We start from the raw sequence: 20206 nt of genomic DNA on the forward strand, positions 1-20206 counted from the left end.
AATAGAAACTAGTAATTAATTATCCTTATTATAAAAATAGAAGATCATTCTATTTCAGAACCAGAAAAATTGGCTTCCTAAATTTAAAACACAGCCAAGTGACGAGCAAAATTCTCGGCTTAGCTGTAGGCTCGGGAAGAGGTCTTCAGAACAGAAGAACAGCAACCCTGTGAAAGTACCTAGGATACCAAATTAAATGACATGGAAATCACATTAATCCAAATCCATTACCAGAATGCAGGAAAAATACTAACAGGGGAGTCAGACTGATACCCACAAAAGAGGAATCTTTAAAATTTATTACATAAGACTGCTTACAAAACATATTTCTCCAGAAAAGAGAATCCACTGTAATGATGAATGCATTAATCTTAAAAATATCATTTTAAAGCCAACCAATAAGGTATAAGGGTTTGATATACATGTGAAAAGAAAATACTGTAAAGCTGAGACAGGCTTAAAATAGGGCAACATCTAGTTTTGCCACATCTAATAGCTTCAGAGAACTTCATGAATAAACAATTGTTACTTCACTTGCAAATACCACAAACAAAATTCAAAGCTAATTTTTAAGTTACAGGTTTCACGTTTCCAAGGATATACCGGTTCAAGAAGAGAAAATATTTCACTCTGAGCACTTCCACAAAATCTGATTTTCCTCTAAAGAATATTCCTGAATCAGCTGTTTGTAACTTACCTGCCTAACCAAAGGGGGCAAGAAATGAGAAACGGGAGACATTTGCTTCTGGTATACTGTCTATTTCCCTTTCTTCCAGTTCCAAAGAATTCAGGGCGTCTGGTAGGAAGGGTGCTGCCTTAGCAGAATATGTGGCTCCATCCTAAACCCTGACATTGTTTTCTAAAATGAAAAACATATAAAACAAAGCCAACAAACAAAACACTCCTGCGGGGGGGGGGAGTGGGGGGAGGAGCTAGGAAAAGTACAATCATTAAGAGTCACAGTTACTGCTGACGGGAGGTCATCTGCTATCTGGAAGCTACTGTGTAGGGCTCCTTCCAAATGTTGTTTTTAATTCATTCCAAAAACACTATATAGAATTTTCATCCATATTTTACAGATGAGAAAATCAAGTTCAGAGATCAAATAACTTGCCCAAGATCACACAGCCAGCCCATGGCTGAACCTAAGATTTGTTCTCCAGCTGTCGAATGCCAAGCCCTCTCCTTGCCATGATGTGGAGCCCACATCTCAGTTAACAGACATTCCTGCTGGGCCTCCACTCTGTGCACCCATGCTACAAAGAACGACAAAAGAAACAGAAGACATCGCCTTTGCCCTCCAGGCAGTTAACATCTAAGAGGCGCTCTGAAGATTCAGATGCCCAATTCACGACAAGCAGTGTGGTTTATAGAGAGGGAAGATGACTCACTCACTCTGGGCTGTGCTAGGTGCCGGCCATGTAACTGAGTAAATTAAAAAAAAAAAAAAATTTCTATTATTCCCTCATTGGCAGAGAGCTTAGTCTATGCATCTGCCTGAATTATCTCACAGAACTAGTTCAAAGATCCAGTTAGATAATGTAAGAGCCTTACTGGCTACAAAATGTTTTACAAACATGAAATGCTAATGCTGCTATTCAAGTGTCCATAGCCCTGTCATTCTAAAATTCTGGAGAAATATCTGCATTCAGCAATAAAAAAGATTAGCTAACTCATTTTTGTGTCCCTTCCTTTTTTTTTTTTTTTTTTTTTTTTTTTTGGTTTTGATTTGGCTTATTAAGGAGTTCGGGCTCTACCTGGTCTGGCTCTTGCTCCCTGCACTGTTCTGAGATGGAGCTTAGGACTAAACCCTTTCCGTTGCTACAACTGCACCCCAAGACAGTGCCGGCAGGTGCCTCCAGTAGTCAAAAGGCAAGGCGGTGCTCTGTCTCCCTCCCCTCTTCTTCATTTCCTTTTCTCCCTTCTTCATCAGCTGTCTTACAAAATTAGAATTTCATGCTCATGTCCCGCCCACTCTCAAACCCAAAGCTGTACCTCAAATTACAAATTCCTTCTTCCTATCAACTCAGAGAAAAGTATGAGATGACCTATTTCCTGAGGGACCCTGGAGGAACTAGGTTCAGAAACCAGGTGATGAAGAGATTCTCTGAGGAGAATCTGTAAAACAAGAAACAGCCTTCTGTGACCGACCAGAAAGAGTTCCATAAACTAGGCTGTATCAACAACAAGCATTTGAAATAAACTATTTTCCTGTCTTAAATACTAGTATTCAAACATAATAGCCTTTCATTGCAAATGAATCAATATTTAGAACATTCTTTTTCTATGGGAAGAATTATTTCCAATTTCAAACAGCCAAGCGACAAACTTGGCAAGGCTGCCTAAACTTCGAATATGTTTGATTGAAAAAGAGTTACTTAAATTCTTCAGATAACTCTAAAATCTTCCCTTTATTTTGTGAAATTTTAATCCACCCATCATGATATAGGATAAATGTAGCTCAAGGAATAGAGAAGAACAAAAAATCTTCACTAAAACATCACAGGAGAAATTTACACACAACTTCATAAACTGAAATGTCTCAGGTTTTAAATACACACACAACTACTTCCCTCCACCCCTTTTTCTCCCCCGCTTCCCCTGCCACCACCTCTCATTCTGTTTCTATCTTATTTTAAGGGAAGCTAATAGTATCCTCTCCTTTCTTATAAATTGTTTCCAACATGTGAAACTGTAGACTTCTTTAAGGGTACTAATAGAAACCCAAAATGTTCACTGGATCAATCAAAAAAAAAAAAAAAAAAAAAAAAAGGAAGCTGAAAATTGTTAGAACTTTACAAGTTACAAATTCCTTATAGGAGTAGTTATATCTTTATATTCTAAATCACAATTTCATTTCTGACTTTCCTGGGGGGGACAAAAAAGCTTTAGAAGTCCCATGTAATATTTTACTCTGGTGTTTCCAAAAGCTTGGCCTTCATACCCCCTTGTTTGAATCACGTAGAATATTTTCTAAAAATGCAAATTCCCGATCCCTCTCCAGAACTATTAATGAATCAGATAATCAAGGTCAGATTGCTCAGCATTTTGACAATTTTCCACAAGTGTTTCTTACGACTAGCAAAATTAACACAAAATGCATTTTTTCACTTATTTATATTTAAGACATTTCCCCAACAGCACCACGCTAACATTTTATAAACTTACTATGTTAAAACATATTAGACCTCTTTTGAATAAATATTTTTATCTTCTAGCAATAAAAGATGACTTCTTCCTTTAATAATATGTTTAGTCTGGTTTGTCATAATGTACTCAGGCACTTTACCAGGCAGAATTCAACTGCCACATCAAAAAACACACTAAATTAACTTTAACTTTTACCACCATATATTGAAATTTAAACTAACTAGTTAAAATAAGTGTTACTGTTAGACAATGTCATTAAAAAACAGAAAAAACATTAGAGCTCTTTGTGAAAACAAAAGCTATGAATACACACGTTAATAGTTTTTAAAATAAGTTTGTACCACTATGTCATCAAAAAATATTTTTACCTAATTGTATTTCCTCCTCCTCTATTAACATTTTCAAAAAATAAAATAAAAAGAGAACTTCACTCTCTGAAAAGACCATAATTGTTCATTAGCTTTGTGGATCTCAGCAGCCCCACACCTGCCTGCATTAGGTCTTTTTGCACTTTTCATTTTTTAGGTCACAGAAATACAGTAAGTAATGTAATGAAACCACAGACTTGTCTGTATTTTCTCATACAGCCAGGCCCTGACTCATAAATATTTCATCTATTGTTGTCTTAACTCTAAAAGAAATTTGCCTGTATTTTTCACGCTTTATTTTGAAACAGCTCTCTTCTGAAAGCAACTCTGACCATGACTTTGGTAAACGAACACATACTGCCCGTAAAAAGAACTTTCACAATACAATGGCAACCACCTCAACCAAAGAACCAAAAACTTTTTAAGACTCAGAACTATAAAATTCATATAATTCTGAACCACGTTATTTCACAAGGAAATTCAATATTATATGATAGAAGTATCTTTTCTGAGCCTTAAGATGTTAACACTTTTCACATAAGCGCCTTTAGGTCAAAGAATGCAAGGAAAATACAAGCTGAGTTCAGAGAAGGAATTTCAGGGGAATGGGTATTATGGGTTAGTTAGGAATCAAAAATCACAAATTGCTTATTCAAGATTTTGAATAGTGGAGTTCCCGTCGTGGCGCAGTGGTTAACGAATCCGACTAGGAACCATGAGGTTGCGGGTTCGGTCCCTGCCCTTGCTCAGTGGGTTAACGATCCGGCGTTGCCGTGAGCTGTGGTGTAGGTTGCAGACGCGGCTCGGATCCCGCGTTGCTGTGGCTCTGGCGTAGGCTGGTGGCTACAGCTCTGATTGGACCCCTAGCCTGGGAACCTCCATATGCCGCGGGAGCGGCCCAAGAAATAGCAACAACAACAACAACAACAAAAAGACAAAAGACAAAAAAAAAAAAAAGATTTTGAATAGTGGAAGCAAAAGAGATTAAAATTCCAAGAACAAATAGAAACGATGTTCAATTTACAACTCTTTCACATGATAAAGTAAGAAATGTTGCCTCTAAATAAGGCCTCTGAGGAAAAAAAAAGAGATGAGTATTTTGAAGGAAAAAAATAAAGTCAAAGAGTCCACCAGCTGGCTGAGTATTGTGGATTCGCCCATAGCAAGAAAAAAAGAACATCAAGGGAAAGAACTTAACTATTCATCCATCTTCCCATCTCCTCCAGCTGAGACTGTAAAATCCACAAAGTTTACATCAAATGTAAGAACAGAAACATTCCCCCAAACAGACTCTTCAAGGTTGTTTTTGTTATCTTAAAAATATAAATAAAGAAATACCAGAACACATTTAAAAAAAAAAAAAAAAAAAACCTCAAGAGCCACCATAAGTAAATTTAGGAGGAGAGCCTCCTCACCCAAAGGCAAAGACACAAACCTAGTTAGATCGCCATTCTGGCTGACCGAGAGCCCTGATGTGATTCGTTTTCAAACATCTGATTCCAGCCAGATACTTTAGGTCTCTATTTGTACCCCAGGCCTCTGGGCTCCCCTATCCTCACTTACCAAAGTGTATATACCAAGCCCTATAGCAGGTCAAAGTGTCGCCTCTGTTCGTGGTGATGTGTCAGGACTCTTCTACCTGTCTGGGGACCTCCCTGACATTGTTCTTTCGCCCTGACCTTGGGAAAAATGATATGAACATTGTTCCTGGTTCACTACCTGGACCACTGATGACTCAGCTGGGCACTACACTTTATTATCCAGACTGACACCATAATTCTAAGAATGATAACACTCTAAGAATGAGCATCTAATGAGTTACTGGCTTACTGCTAATTTCTTCTCTCTGAAGGCTTAAGAAGCAATAAGGAGACCTGCTACTTTAGACTGAATAGCAGTGAAAAGGAAAAAACTAAGATTTGTCAGAGAACTCTTGTAAGTCCGTGTCAATTTTAAGCTCACAATTCCAAGTCAGTGAACACAATGTGGCATGAATTTCAGAAATGGAAATAAAAAAGATAGGTCTATATTTATATCAGTAACTATATGTGTGTGAGCGTGGGGAAGGGGGTGTTGGCAAAACACAGTCTCTGGGCTAAAATTGGTTCATTGCCTGATTTTGGATGATCTGTGTGGTAATGATTTTTACAGTTTTAAATGGTTGAATCGAAATAAGAGTTTCTTGTAAAATATGAAAATTATATGAAATTCAAACTTTAGTATCCATAAATTAACCTACTGGCACACAGCCACATTTATTCATTTAAATATCATTCGTAGCTGCTTTTTATACTATAATGGCAGTCAAACAGTTGTAACAGAGACCAATGTCCAACAACCTGTATTTACTATCTGGCCCTTTATAGGGAAAAAAAAAAAAAGAAAAAAAAAGCCAACCCCTACTTACACATAATGGCTTCACATGAAACTCTAAAATAAAAAAAAAATGGCTTGGGATAAATATCACTTCTATTGAAATTATGAATTATTGAAAGTGAAATCACAACCCTCCTATCTCAAAAGATACTAGCAAAGAAAAAGTTGGAAAATATTTTTTAAAGGAGTTATACTGGGATTATTCAACCTCAGAAATGATATTACATGGCACAAAACAGTACAAAAACATGACTCAAAGCTTTAATAAAAACTTAAGATAGACTGAAGCAAATCCTGCCCCACTCCTCAAAACAAAACAAAAAAACCTAAAAGCATTTCAAGATCTTATCGAGACATGGGGAAAATACTACTAAAGAAGCCAGGTATATACTGTTTGGGAACAATGATAGTCATAAGTTAACTGAGACACAGCTGAACTTCTTGAATCCTGCATGGATTTTACCCTCTTCACCAAAAAGAAAAGTGGTCAAACTGAAACAGAAAATCAAATGTAATTCACAAGAAAACCAAAGCTCAGGAATTAAGAAGAGGACTGTGAGTCACTTTAAACAAGTTCAAGTATGCAAGACCAATAGATTACAATTTCAAGATATTTTTTAAAATAGTTTGTAAATGTTATCACAGAACCACAGTTGATAACTTTGAAGAGTTTCAAACAACAGTAGAGCAGATGTAACACATAAGAGGGGCAAATGTTATTTATTTATTTATACATTTTTTTAAGAGTAAAAGGATTCTAGGAAGTGAAGATCAGTGATCTTGACACTATTCCCCACCAAAATTCTAGAACAGGTTACTAAACAGATGGTTTCTGAGCACTTAAAAAAAAAAAACCCGCTATGGAGTTGTTAAAAATAAGCCATGCTAAACTTTGTTTCCTCTTCTGATATGTTATTAGATGAGTGGATCCGAGAAATGCATTGGCTGTATAATGCCTGGACCAAGAAAAGTAAGGAGAAAGTCTCTTGTGGCCAAGTGGGGGTAAGTCCAACTGCTGTTTGTGTAACTCTGGGGAAAATTCCTTAATATCTGGGATATAGAGGCCAATGTCATCCGTCTGTCAAGTTTCTGCATGTTTTTCAAGCAGAGGCACAGACAGCCTCTGTTCTAGAAGGTCTTTTCAGAGATGTGGTACAGCAAATAGCCTTTAAAGACAGAGATAGTATCTCTCTCTGGAACAAAGGGGAAGGTTTGCTTACAGCCCTTTACAAAAGATCAAGGTTCCGAAATGTAGGGTTTGTCACCTGTGATACAGAGTGTGCAGCACAGACTTGAGTCACTCTGTGGAGCCTCTGCGGGACTTGGAGGAATGGGAACAGAAACAACTATGAGGTTCGTACTGCTTGCTGCACCAAGAGTATTAGGTCCTTTGCCTCTGACCAGAAAGTCTTTTGTCTTCTACAACTGTCTACAAAACTGTGCCTGGCTAATTTTTTTTTTTTTTTTTTTTTTTGTCTTTTTGCTATTTCTTGGGCCGCTCCCGCGGCATATGGAGGTTCCCAGGCTAGGGGTCCAATCGGAGCCGTAGCCACCAGCCTACGCCAGAGCCACAGCAACGCGGGATCCGAGCCGCGTCTGCAACCTACACCACAGCCCACGGCAACGCCGGATCGTCAACCCACTGAGCAAGGGCAGGGACCGAACCCGCAACCTCATGGTTCCTAGTCGGATTCGTTAACCACGGCGCCACGACAGGAACTCCCTAATTTTTTAGCGTTCAAATAGTGTAAAACCTCAGATACTGCACAGTTCTTGACAACTTTGCCATTGATAAAATGGGGATATAGCAGTATGTCCTATAAAAGTAGTACGAAAAATAAATTAACACAGACAAATTACTTAGAAAAGTATCTACTTTAACTGCTCAATGAATGTTAGCAACATTATAACACATTGTTAGCTATATATAGTGATGATTCATTTCAAATGTATATAGATAGATAAATAATACCATCCAAAGAATTAATGACAAGTCAGAGTCCACACTTATTAAGTTTAGCAAAGGTTCTAATCTTAACCCTGCTCTCAGTATTTTCATAATTAGAGATATAAAAGAGTATTAATCAAAATTATGGATGACACAATTGCTAATAGAGAATTAGGATTTTTTTTAAATCTTGACATGCTGAATAAACTATAAAAAAAGTTTAACAGATACACAAATTCTATTCTTAGAACAAAGTATTCAATTGTATATTAATTGCTACTTACATGAAATGAATTATAATTATAGCAATAAAGTAACATGACTAAAAAATAATTTGCATTAGGTTAGAGGAAATTGAGATGAATTTTCATTGTCTTCTATGTCAGTCAAACTACACTCATTCTATGATATTTGGCTCTAGATACACTTTATATACATATATATGTAAATTTTTTACACCACACCCACAGTATATGGAAGTTCCTGGGCCAGGGACTGAATCTGAGCCACAGCTGTGACCTATGCTGCAGTGGCTGCAACACCAGATCCCATAACGTACTGTGCCAGGCTGTGGATTGAACCCACAACTCTGCAGAGACAAAGCCACCACTGGAGTCAGATTCTTAACCCACTGTGCCATAGTGGCAACTCCTGGATACATTTTAAAAGGGAAACTTCAAGGAAGAGAAACATACTCAGAGAAGAGTGATCAGAACTGTGAAGGGTAAAATAAGTTTATATAATACATATAAAGTATAACTGGAGAAACCTGACTTTTTTTAATCTCAAAAAAGGAAAAGTTTATTGAGGATAAAAATCTTTCAGACATTTGCGAAATTATCTATATGAAATAGTTTGTGCAAAACCAAAGGACAGAGTTAGAAATAATGGCTAATTAACTGATTCCAATTCAGTGTAAGGAGAAACTTTCTATCAATTACATTTTTTCAAATATTGGTTGTTAAGATAAGTTCTTCATTCATATAAGTATTTGAAAGCCACTAGCCAGGACTAAGGAAATCAGGATTGCCTCTTTCATGTACAGATGTCTTTAAAAAGCTGCTCATGGAGTTCTCGTCATGGCTGAGTGGTTAATGAATCTGACTAGGAACCATGAGGTTACGGGTTTGATCCCTGGCCTCGCTCAGTGGATTAAGAATCTGGCGTTACTGTGAGCTGTGGTGTGGATCGCAGACATGGCTCGGATCCCGCATTGCTAGGGGTCTAATCGGAGCAGCTACATGTCCGATTAGACCCCTAGCCTGGGAACATCCATATGCTGTGGGAGTGGCCCTGAAAAAGGCAAAAAGACAAAAAAAAAAAAAAAAAAAAAAAAAAAAAAAAAGCTGCTCACTTCTTGTCTATTAAAAAAAAAAAGGCAATCTATAAAGAGTTTCTCCAGGCCTCTTGTCTATTTCCACTCCTATATTATCTCTCTGGTTTCTGTTCTGTTTCAGCCTAGCTGGCCTCTTCAAATGGATAATTTTTCATTACCAGCCCACCTAACTTTTTGATTTACTTCTCTGATTATTTCCTCTTTCCACACACTGCAGGCCACAGGCCATATCATAGAGGAACCTGGGCAACAGAGCCCAGTCTCATCTCCTATCTGGCTTGAAAGGAAGTATGAAAATTTAATTTCATGATCTCAAAGTTTCCTTTCAATGCTAGGATTCTTGGATTCTTCTTTTGCCATTTACAGAAAGTGATGAATGGTCAAGAATGGATGAAAGAATGAATATTATTAAACAACTGATAATGAGCTTCTCTCTTTTTTAAGAACTAGCTACCTGATCAGGGCGTATATCTTTTAATCAGTGAATCAGATGACAAGAGCAAAAAGACATGAACAACGTCTGTCGTGGGAACAGCAAAAGAAGTATGAGAGCAAGAGAGCAAGACTAGAGTTGGAAACAGAAATGAGGGTAGACAGCTATGGGGAAGACCCCAAAATTAATCCTCAGAAATGAATAACTATTAAAGTCTCTAGTTTATAAGCCAATCCAGTTAATAAGCCAAAATAAAATTTAAGGATATATAAAATACAAATACATTTGAATAAAAAAATGAAAGGAGAATTCTAAACTCCTAAGAATTATGACAGAACAAGCAACTACATTCTTGCAAAGGCAAAAAAAAATATGCACAACAATATTGATAAATCTCAAGTGTGTTATGTTGGGTAAAAGAAGACTGCCTCTGAAGGCTACACAGTAGTTCATTATTCTATTTATAAGACAGACTTGAGTGTAATATATATGTATTACAATATATACACACATAAGGAATATTATTCATCCCTGAGAAAGGACAATATCCTGGCATTTGCAACAGCATGGGTGGACTTGAGCATATTATGCTAAGTGAGACAAGTCAGACAGAGGAAGACAAGAACTATATTATATGATCTTATATGTGGAATCTAATGAAGTCAAACTTGTAAAAAATAAGAGAGTAAAATGGTAGTTACCAAGAGATAGGTATGGGGGGGATAAGATTGATATTGCTTAGACTTGGAAAGAGTAGTAAATAAGCCACAGTGATCAATACACAGTACAGTGAATACAGACAACAATACTGCACTGCAATTATGCACTACTATTAATTATTATGTAATGTGACAGACATGTTTGCAATAGCATTCATATTACAATGTATCACATACTGGACACCTTAAATGCAGATGCTACATGTCAAATTCATTCAATTTAAAAAAAAAAAAAAAAAAAAAAACTTTCCCTCTACCAAGAAAGACTTGAAAAAAAAAAGAAAAACATAGGGACAGAAACAGATCAATGGTTGACAGAGACTACAGGATGAGAAGAGGGGCTGCTTAAAAGCCATGTGAGAATATTTTGAAGCATGATGGAACTGTTCCATATCTTAATTGTGGTGGTGATTATACAACTATGCATGTTTGTCAAAATATACAGGACAAAGGAGTGAATTTTGGAGTTCCCACTGTGGCACAGTGGGGTAATAATCCAACTTCAGCAGCTCAGGTCACTGCAGAGGTGCAGGTTCAATCCCTGGTTCAGGAACTTGCTATGCTGCAGGTGTGGCCTTAAAAAATAAAATGAATAAATAAATAAAAATTTTAAAAAGGAGTGAATTTTGCTGCATGTAAATTATCTTTAATAAAAAAATAAAAAGCTTAAAACAACTTTGTAAAGATGAACAATTAAAATATAGTTTGTAGGAGTTCCCCCTGTGGCTCAGTGTTAACAAATCTGACTGGTATCCATGAGGACGTGGGTTTGATCCCTGGCCTCATTCAGTGGGTTAAGGATCTGGCATTGCCATGAGCTGTGGTGTAGGTTGCAAACACGGCTGTGTTGCAGGATGGCAGCTACAGCTCTGATTCGACCCTAGACTGGGAACTTCCATATGCCACAGGAGGAGCCATAAAAACAAACAAACAAAAAAACAAAAAAACCAAACACCTATATATATATTTGGTCTGTGTTGTCAATAAATCACAACAAAGAAGTTCCCACCATGGCTCAGCGGAAACGAATCCGATTAGGAACCATGAGGTTGCAGGTTCGATCCCTGGCCTCGCTCAGTGGGTTAAGGATCTGGCGTTGCTATGAGCTGTGGTGTAAGTCACAGACACGGCTCAGATCTGGCATTGCTATGGCTCTGGCGCAGGCCAGCTGCTATGACTCCAAATGGACCCCTAGCCTGGGAACCTCCATATGCTGTGAGTGCGGCCCTAAAAAGAAAAAGAAATCACAATAAAATCATAGCAATATTTTCTTAGATAAGTCTCCCAAGGCAAAGAAATAAAAGGAAAAATAAACAAATGGCACCTAATCAAATTTAAAACTTTTTGCACAGCAAAGAAAACCATCAACAAAATGAAAAGACAACCTATGTACTGGAAGAAAATGTTTTCAAGTAATGTGACCAACAAGGGCTTAATTTCCAAAATGTACAAACAGCTCATACAATTGAATTCAAAAACAAACAACCCAATCAAAAAATAGGCAGAAAACCTCGACATTTCTCAAAAAAGACATACAAAAGGCATATTAAAACATACCTTAACATAATAAAAGCCATTTACGACAAACCCACAGCAAATATAATACTCAATGGAAAAAAGCTGAAAGCATTCCCACTGAAATCTGGAATAAGACAAGGATGCCCACTTTCACCACTGTTATTCAACATATTACTGCAAGTCCTAGCCCCAGCAATTAGACAAACAAAAGAAATAAAAGGTATCCAAATAGGAAAAGAAGAGATAAAACTGTCACTGTATGCAGACAACATGATACTATATATGGAAAACCCTAAGGACTCAATCCAAAAACTACTTGAACTGATCAACAAATTCAGCAAAGTAGCAGGATATAAGATTAACATTCAGAAATCTGTCGCATTTCTGTATACTAACAATGAAATATTAGAAAAGGAATAGAAAAATACAATACCTTTTAAAATTGCACCCCCAAAAATCAAATACCTGGGGATATACCTGACCAAGGAGGTAAAGGACCTGTATGGCGAGAACTATAAAATATTGATCAAGGAAATTAAAGAAGATGTAAAGAAATGGAAAGATATTCCATGCTCTTGGGTCAGAAAAATTAATACTGTAAAAATAGCCATACTATTCAAAGCAATTTATAGATTCAATGCAATCCGTATCAAATTACCCATGACATTTTTCACAGAACTAGAACAAACCATCCAAAATTTTATATGGAACCACAAAAGATCCAAAATTGCCAAAGCAATTCTGAGGAACAAAAACCAAACAGGAGGCATAGTTCTGCCAGACTTTAGGCAATCTTAGAAAGCCATAGTCATCAAGACAGTGTGGTACTGGTACCAGAACACATACAGACCAATGGAATAGAAAAGAGAACCCAGAAATAAACCCAGACACCTATGGTCAATTAATCTTTGACAAAGGAGGCAAGAACATAAAATGGGAAGACAAGTCTTTTCAGCAAAGGGTGCTGGGAAACCTGGACAGCTGCATGCAAACCACTAAAACTAGAACACACCCTCACACCATGCACAAAAGTAAACTCAAAATGGCTGAAAGACTTAAATATAAGACAAGACACCATCAAACTCCTGGAAGAGAACAGAGGCAAAACACTCTCTGACATCAACCCTACAAATGTTTTCTCAGGTCAGTCTCCCAAAGCAACAGAAATAAAGGCAAAAATAAACCAATGGGACCAAATCAAACTGACAAGCTTCTGCACAGCAAAAGAAACCAAAAAAGAAAGCAAAAAGACAACTTACAGAATAGGAGAAAATAGTTTCAAATGATGCAACTGACAAGGGCCTCATCTCTAAATTATACAAGCAACTTATACAACTCAATAGCAAAAAAAAGCCAACAACACAATTGAAAAACGGGCAAAAGACCTGAATAGACATTTCTCCAAGGAAGATATATACAGATGGCCAACAAGCACATGAAAAAATGCTCAACACCCCTGACTACTGGAGAAATGCAAATCAAAACTACCATGAGATACCACCTCACACCAGTCAGAATGGCCATCATTAATAAGTCCACAAATAACAAATACTGGAGAGGGTGTGGAGAAAAGAGAACCCTCCTGCACTGTTGGTGGGAATGTAAGCTGGTACAACCACTATAGAGAACAGTATGGAGGTACCTTAGAAAACCATACATAGAACTACCATATGACCCAGCAATCCCACTCTTGGGCATATATCCAGACAAAACGTGCCTTGAAAAAGACACATGCACCCACATGTTCATTGCAGCTTTATTCACAATAGTCAAAACATGGAAACAACCCAAATGTCCATTGACAGATGATTGGATTAGGAAGATGTGGTATATAAACAATGGAATACCACTCAGCCATAAAAAAGAACAAAATAATGCCATTTGCAGCAACATGGATGGAAGTAGAGACTCGCATCCTGAGTGAAGTTAAGTCAGAAAGAGAAAGACAAATACCATATGATATCACTTATACCTGGAATCTAATATACGGTACAAATGAACCTTTCCACAGAAAAGAAAATCATGGACTTGGAGAACAGACTGTGGTTGCCAAGGGGGAGGGGGAGGGAGAGGGTGGATGGGGAGCTTGAGGTTAATAGATGTAAACTATTGCTTTTAGAATGGATTAGCAATGAGATCCTGCTGTGTAGCACTGGGAACTACGTCTAGTCACTTATGATGGAACATGATAATGGGAGAAAAAAGAATGTATACATGTATGTGTAACTGGGTCACCATGCTGTACAGTAGAAAAAAAAATTGTATTGGGGAAATAACAAAGAAATTTTGAAAAAGAAATAGAAAAAAAAAGATACTCAACATCACTAATTATTAGAGAAATGCAAATCAAAACACAATAAGGTATAGTCTCATACTGGTCACAATAGCCATCATCAAAAATCTACAAATAATAAATGCTGGAGGCAGTGCAGAGAAAAGGGAACCCTCTGGCACTGTTGGTGGGAATGTAAATTGGTGCAGTCACTGTAGAAAACAGTACTAAGGGTCCCTAAAATACTAAAAATGGAGTTGCCATGCAATTTCACACTTGGACATATACCCGGAAAAGATGAAAATTCTAGTGCAAAAAATACATGCACCCCAACATTCATGTAAGCACAATTTATAATAGCTAAGATATGGAAACAACCTAAGTGTCCATCAACAGACGAATGGATAAAGTAGATGTGGTATGTATAAATACACAATGGAATATTATTCAGTTATATAAAAAGAATGAACTAATATCATTTGCATCAACATGGATGGACCTAGAGATTATCATACTGAGACAGAGAAAGACAAATATTCTATGATATTACTTATATGTGGAGTCAAAAAAAAATGAATTGATTTACAAAAGAGGAACAGACTTTGAGACATAGAAAGCAAACTTATGGTTACCAAAGGGGAAAGCTATAGGGAGGGATAAATTACAAGTGTGAAATTTACAGATACACACCACTATATATAAAATAAACAACAAGGATTTACTGTAGAGCACAGGGATATCTTTTTTTTCTGTGGCTGGGGCATAGGCTGGCAGCTACAGCTCCAATTTGACCCTTAGCCTGGGAATTTCTATATGCCGTGGGTGAGGCCCTAAAAGAAAAAAATAAGTAAATAAAAATAAATTATCTATTCATTTTATTTTTCAAATGTCCTCTCATAAAAATGTAATTCCAGTAATAAGAAAATAAACACTAAATATTTTTATTTTTTATGTACTTATAGCTTGTTACCATATACTCTCTATTATTGTACATTTGCCCTAAAAATTTGATGGCAGAGAGAAAAACAAGTTGTCTCTCAAAATAAAAAACTTAAAATAACAATGTCCCTTTAATACAATAATATAAGTAAGCATTTACTTAGTCATATTTCAGAATCTGCCATTGTTTCAGCCCAGTGGGAGTGAGATATTTTCAGGACACAATTAGAGGGATATCAAAGAGAACTGATATGTAAAATCAAATGCCAATTAGAAATAACAAATTTCATTGTCTTTCTTCTATTTGTGGAATAGTTTGAGCACCAGACATGCAGAACTAGGGATGTATGAAAATTACAAAAGAGCAAAGAATTAGAAGTGATAGGAAGGCAACTTAAAAACATACTTTTCTGGAAGTAAATATGTAAATAGATTAAGGAAATATAGATTTAAAATTATTATATTTTGGACAACACGAAGTCAGGCTGTCAAACAAAATTTAACTTAAGTTACAGGGGTATATGTTGTCTATAACACACTACAAGTAAAATGTATTTAACTATGAATACTTGCAAGCTTGTATCACTGCTAAAAACTACCAGAATTTATAATCCTCTGCCTTCTGAGACGTAATCTGTAGCTATACTCCTCATTCATCTGCTAGTGGGCTGACGGTCACAAAAGAAGCCCCAGAGCAAGAGAAGAGACTACACCATGCATGGAACTGCACATTTTATGACGTGTGCACACTTGGTGTAACTGTATGCATTGCATTATTAGGGGACTGGGCCGCAAAGTAGTGAAAGAATGACCTAGACAAGGCTCTAAAGACTTTTCAGCAATTCCCGGGGCAGGGGGAATTATGTCTCAAGAAATGTGGGCCCACACTTCCCACATGGCTCACTATATAAAACCCTTGTGTTACTCCCTTTAAGCCCAAACTACAGCAAAGACAGGCAGCACTCCTACAGTTGGGAGTTGTGTTTCCTTTTAACGTAGTACACTGCACAGACTGGACCATAGGGCAGTCCAATATTTTATGTGGTTCTAAAAATGTCTGTGTGTGTTAGTTACATAGATATATAAAAAAAAGAGAGACAGTCTAATTTTTAAAAAGACAAAGTTTATCAAACAGCTCATCCAACTCCACATTTTATTTCTGGATCGGTGCCACCAACAGCTAAATATATGAATGAGCACAGGACCAAGGCAAAATTGTGAAGAAATTAATATTTATGGAATGTTAATGGTATGTGCTTCGGGGAAGAGGATGCCAGGTAGTTATTTATTTTTCTCAACCCTAACATGATCAACTCTGCATGCACTCATTTCTCCCCTCCTTGTTTCGGTATCCTGGTTAAATAAGGGGAGGTTCCAGTCCTGACTGAGAAGGAGGAGAGTGATATGAAAATTCCTCATGGGCTAAGACAACTGGAAAGAAAAAAAAAAAAGAAAGAAAGAAAAAAGAAACACTCTTACATTTTAACTGAGCCCCCTGAGCTTCATAAGCAAAGTTATTTGTGGTAATTTTGAGCTGACTTAAATTGTTTTTATTTTAGGATTTTTTTTTTTCTCCATTCATTCTTATGTGTGGGTTTATGTGCAGGTCAAGAGAGAGCATGTTCTCAGCTTCAAATCTGACTCCGTGTTTTTCATAAAAGGTTTTAGTTGAAAGCAACCTAAAAACGAATCCATTCTCTCATTCATTCTAGAGGAAATGACTTCCCCAATATCGCACAAGAAAGTCAGACCAAAGACTAGAATTCAGGTCTCCTGGCGTTTAATGTGGAAATCTGCACAGTAAACCAAGTGGACCGTTTTACTCTCTGAGATAACAATTATGCTCTCCAGAAGAATTTATTTTTATTCACATTCTAATATGCATTATGATGATCAGATAAGGCCTTTAATATAAAACTTTCTATTTGGAATAAGGAAAAAAGAATACATTGGGACTTGGAATAGCCAGTTGGGAACCTGGAGAGCACTGGGTATCTAAGGGCCAAGAGAAGAAAGGCAGAAAAGCTAAGTTAGTGATTTTTTTTTTTTTTTAAGAAAAAGTGTGGTATTTCTGTAATAAAATCCCATTTCGCCTTGCTTCCAAGTTTTTCAAGGGCCACAGAGTCCCTGGTGCTATTATAAGATATTGCAATTATTTTGAAAGATTTCATAATTCAGTCTGCAGGAGGGAAAAGAAAGAGAAAAAGAGAAGTGGGCAAAGAAGAGAGACCTCCTTCATTACTAATGGAAAAGGCTATAGACTATAGACTCCTTTCCCTTTCTCAAGATATTTAGAACAAAACTGCTGAACAAGTAAATGCAAATTTTAAATACGGATGAAGTATGTGCGAGGGCGCTCTACATTAAGTTAAGTTTATGAGAAAATAATCTGTGTATCCCTGTGGTGTTACATGGAGACCTGTATCACTTATTCACACCGTAGCTGTAGGTATCCCAAAGCAATCGGAGCAAATTAAAGAGTGGGGTTTTAAATTTGGAAAGATGGACTTTCTGTCATGAGGTATCCTCAACCTGCTCTGGTTAAGGATAGATACTGAAAGACTGAAAGAGAAGTTATAAATGTACAGTGTGTGGACCAATGCAAAGAAGTAAAATCCTCTAAATCCAAAGGTTTCAGAAGAGACCTTCACTTAATCCATTTCCCTCCCACTTTCTATACAGACAATCCCCAGAAATACTTGGTATGACCATGTCGTATCTACAGTGTGGCCATTCACATCTATATACACTACTTATGCTATTCGCATTAGATATAATGAGTTATATGATTAAATATGTCAGTTCAACTGCGCTAGGCATTATTCTATCGAAGCCCTCAATTTTTGAGCATTTGTTGTCCAAATGCACAAACATCCACTTACAACTTTCAAAAAGTTAAGTGTCATACTGTTTCTCAGATCAAGAATAAAAAAGAGATCCAGAAAACAACTTGAAGCATGCCCCCCTGAGATGAGAGCCATGTTAGCTGATATAACAATGAACAGTTTCCCAAAGGTGATATGATATAAAAAGAGCATAAAACAAAAAAGTAAGGTGAAAAAGAATTTCAATGACACACCAGGAAAAAAAAAAATAGAAGAAGCAATGATAGAATTAGCTCCCTGGGCCCTCCCAAAGTCCTGCCTTCCTCCATTTAATATTTAGTTTTAGAGCTTGTACCAAGTATAAGGCATGTTCTAAGCACTGGGTTAGAACAGTGCCCAAAATAAAATGTTTAGATCCATGGGATATACATTCTCTCTTGGAGAACAGATGATAAATAAAGAAACAATCTCTCTATATATTTTTTTTAAGAAATAATCTTTTTTTTCTGGAGGAGGGACACTGTGCCCCCAGCAATGTGTAAGTTCCCAGGTCGGGGATCGAACCCATGCTACAGCAGTGACCTAAGACACAGCACGGACAATGCCAGATCCTTCAACTACTAGGCCAACAAGGAACTCCAGAAACAATTCTAATGTCAGTTGATGGCGCTAAGTGGGAAAATGACTTAAAGGTGACAGAGGATGTGATCGACGAGGATCTGTTACTTCATACAAGATGGTCAGAGAAGGCTTCTTTTATAAGGATATGTTTGAACAGAGACCTGCAGTTAGTGACAATACCTGAGGGTAGGACATTCCAGACAGAAAGGAGAGAGAAAAACAGAGCTAAGACTCAGTGAGCCCATTCTGAGGAATATCAAGGAAGTCAGTGTCTAGAGTTGACTGAATACGAGGAAAATGTTAAGAAAATACAGTCAGGCAGCAAGGGTCAAATAATATGGACTTATGTAAGGTCTTTGTCTTTTATTCTGAGAGACAGAAGAAGCTGTCACAAGGTTATACAAAAGAAGGACATAATCAGATATATCTTCAAAAGATCACTCTGCTTCATGGCGTATAAACTGTGGTGCCTGGAGGGAGAAGAAGGGGGATCACTAACTAGCTATTGCAACAATTCCGGGAGTTGCTGACCATCCATCTGATCAGACTGGCAGCAGAGTGGGGGTACTAACTAGATATGTAAAACATGATTTTGGGGAGACCATTTAGCTTAACTGAAGAGACTGAGAAAGGAGGGAAAAAAATGAAGACAAAAAGGAAGTGAAGAGTTAGCTACAGGCATACAGATATAGCTCAACCTAATCCTGGAACAGAAAATTGGGTGAAGTAATGGTGAGGAATAGTTTTTAAGGATGTTGGGGATCTTTTTTGTTAAATGAGATGATTTTATGACAGTCTACATATGCTAAGATGTTAACATATTTGGATTAGTGTACTATAAGTTTCTCCTATCTGCCAGCAAGAAATTTCATAAATGCTTTCTCTGAAATATGTCTACTAGAGATTTTTTTTCTTACCCCTTAAAATACACTTTAAGAAAGTTTTTTTTTTCCTTAAATTGAGAAAAAGTTACAAAATGATGCTTGTGGTTCTGTAGGTGTACCAAAGTGATACAAAACAAAAATGATGCAAAGAAAAAAAAAGCCTTTCACAGAAAATGCCATCATAAAAGCTGAGAAGAAAGAAATGAGTACCAGAAAAACTTTATGCTCTTTCTAGCAGCATTGAGGAATTTAATTTCCTTAACCTGTGTTTTTTTTTTATATGATGATATTCTCATGGTACAAATCTTTGAGACTTATGTTAGAAAGAGCTTTAAAAAGAAACACTAAAAACTTAAATAAATTTTAAATCAACATTATCTTCCACTAGGTATATTTTAAGGCTTCCAAGATAGAAATCAAAGGAAATTGAGGAACATTAATAAACTAAAAATGCTGAGAGCTTTTAAACCCCTGGGGATTCATTTGCTTCACAGCAATGTGCTTTTTCAACATTTAAATTTTTTTCACTCTTGCTAATGAAAATAATTTGCCACAGCAGAAAGGAATGAAGATGTCAGCTCTGCATGACATATTTATCAATATAATGGTAAGGTATATTCTAGAGATCCTTGGCGGATTGTAGGAAGAAAAACGTGTACAACTGATTGGCGCGCTGAATTCAATCAGTACAGTATAGGTCCAAGAACACATATTTCAAGTATCAAAGAATTCAAAAGGTTGAACCTGGACTTCCACAGCTAATTTATAGAGAAAATAAGTTTTCAATAAATTTTTAGATAAAAATTATATAAACTGG

General features: G+C 36.8%; 2 protein-coding genes and 1 long non-coding RNA gene across 11 annotated transcripts in view; 1 reads left to right on the forward strand and 2 right to left on the reverse strand.

The window, feature by feature from the left end:
* FOXP2 (forkhead box P2) overlaps positions 1 to 20206 on the reverse strand; it is a 549648-nt gene that overhangs the window by 523601 nt on the left and 5841 nt on the right. The window lies entirely within an intron of this gene.
* LOC146395001 (uncharacterized) overlaps positions 1 to 20206 on the reverse strand; it is a 182523-nt gene that overhangs the window by 155868 nt on the left and 6449 nt on the right. The window lies entirely within an intron of this gene.
* LOC146395002 (uncharacterized) lies at positions 1693 to 9111 on the forward strand. Its single transcript, XR_014834233.1, has 2 exons — positions 1693 to 4190; positions 7630 to 9111. It is a non-coding gene; the product is annotated as an uncharacterized LOC146395002 (long non-coding RNA).

The sequence above is a fragment of the Sus scrofa genome, chromosome 18 (assembly GCF_054392235.1).
Source record: "Sus scrofa isolate SSC_HxYL_T2T_F1_AM1 chromosome 18, Sscrofa_HxYL_maternal_Yorkshire_Landrace_v2.0, whole genome shotgun sequence".
Lineage (NCBI taxonomy): Eukaryota > Metazoa > Chordata > Mammalia > Artiodactyla > Suidae > Sus > Sus scrofa.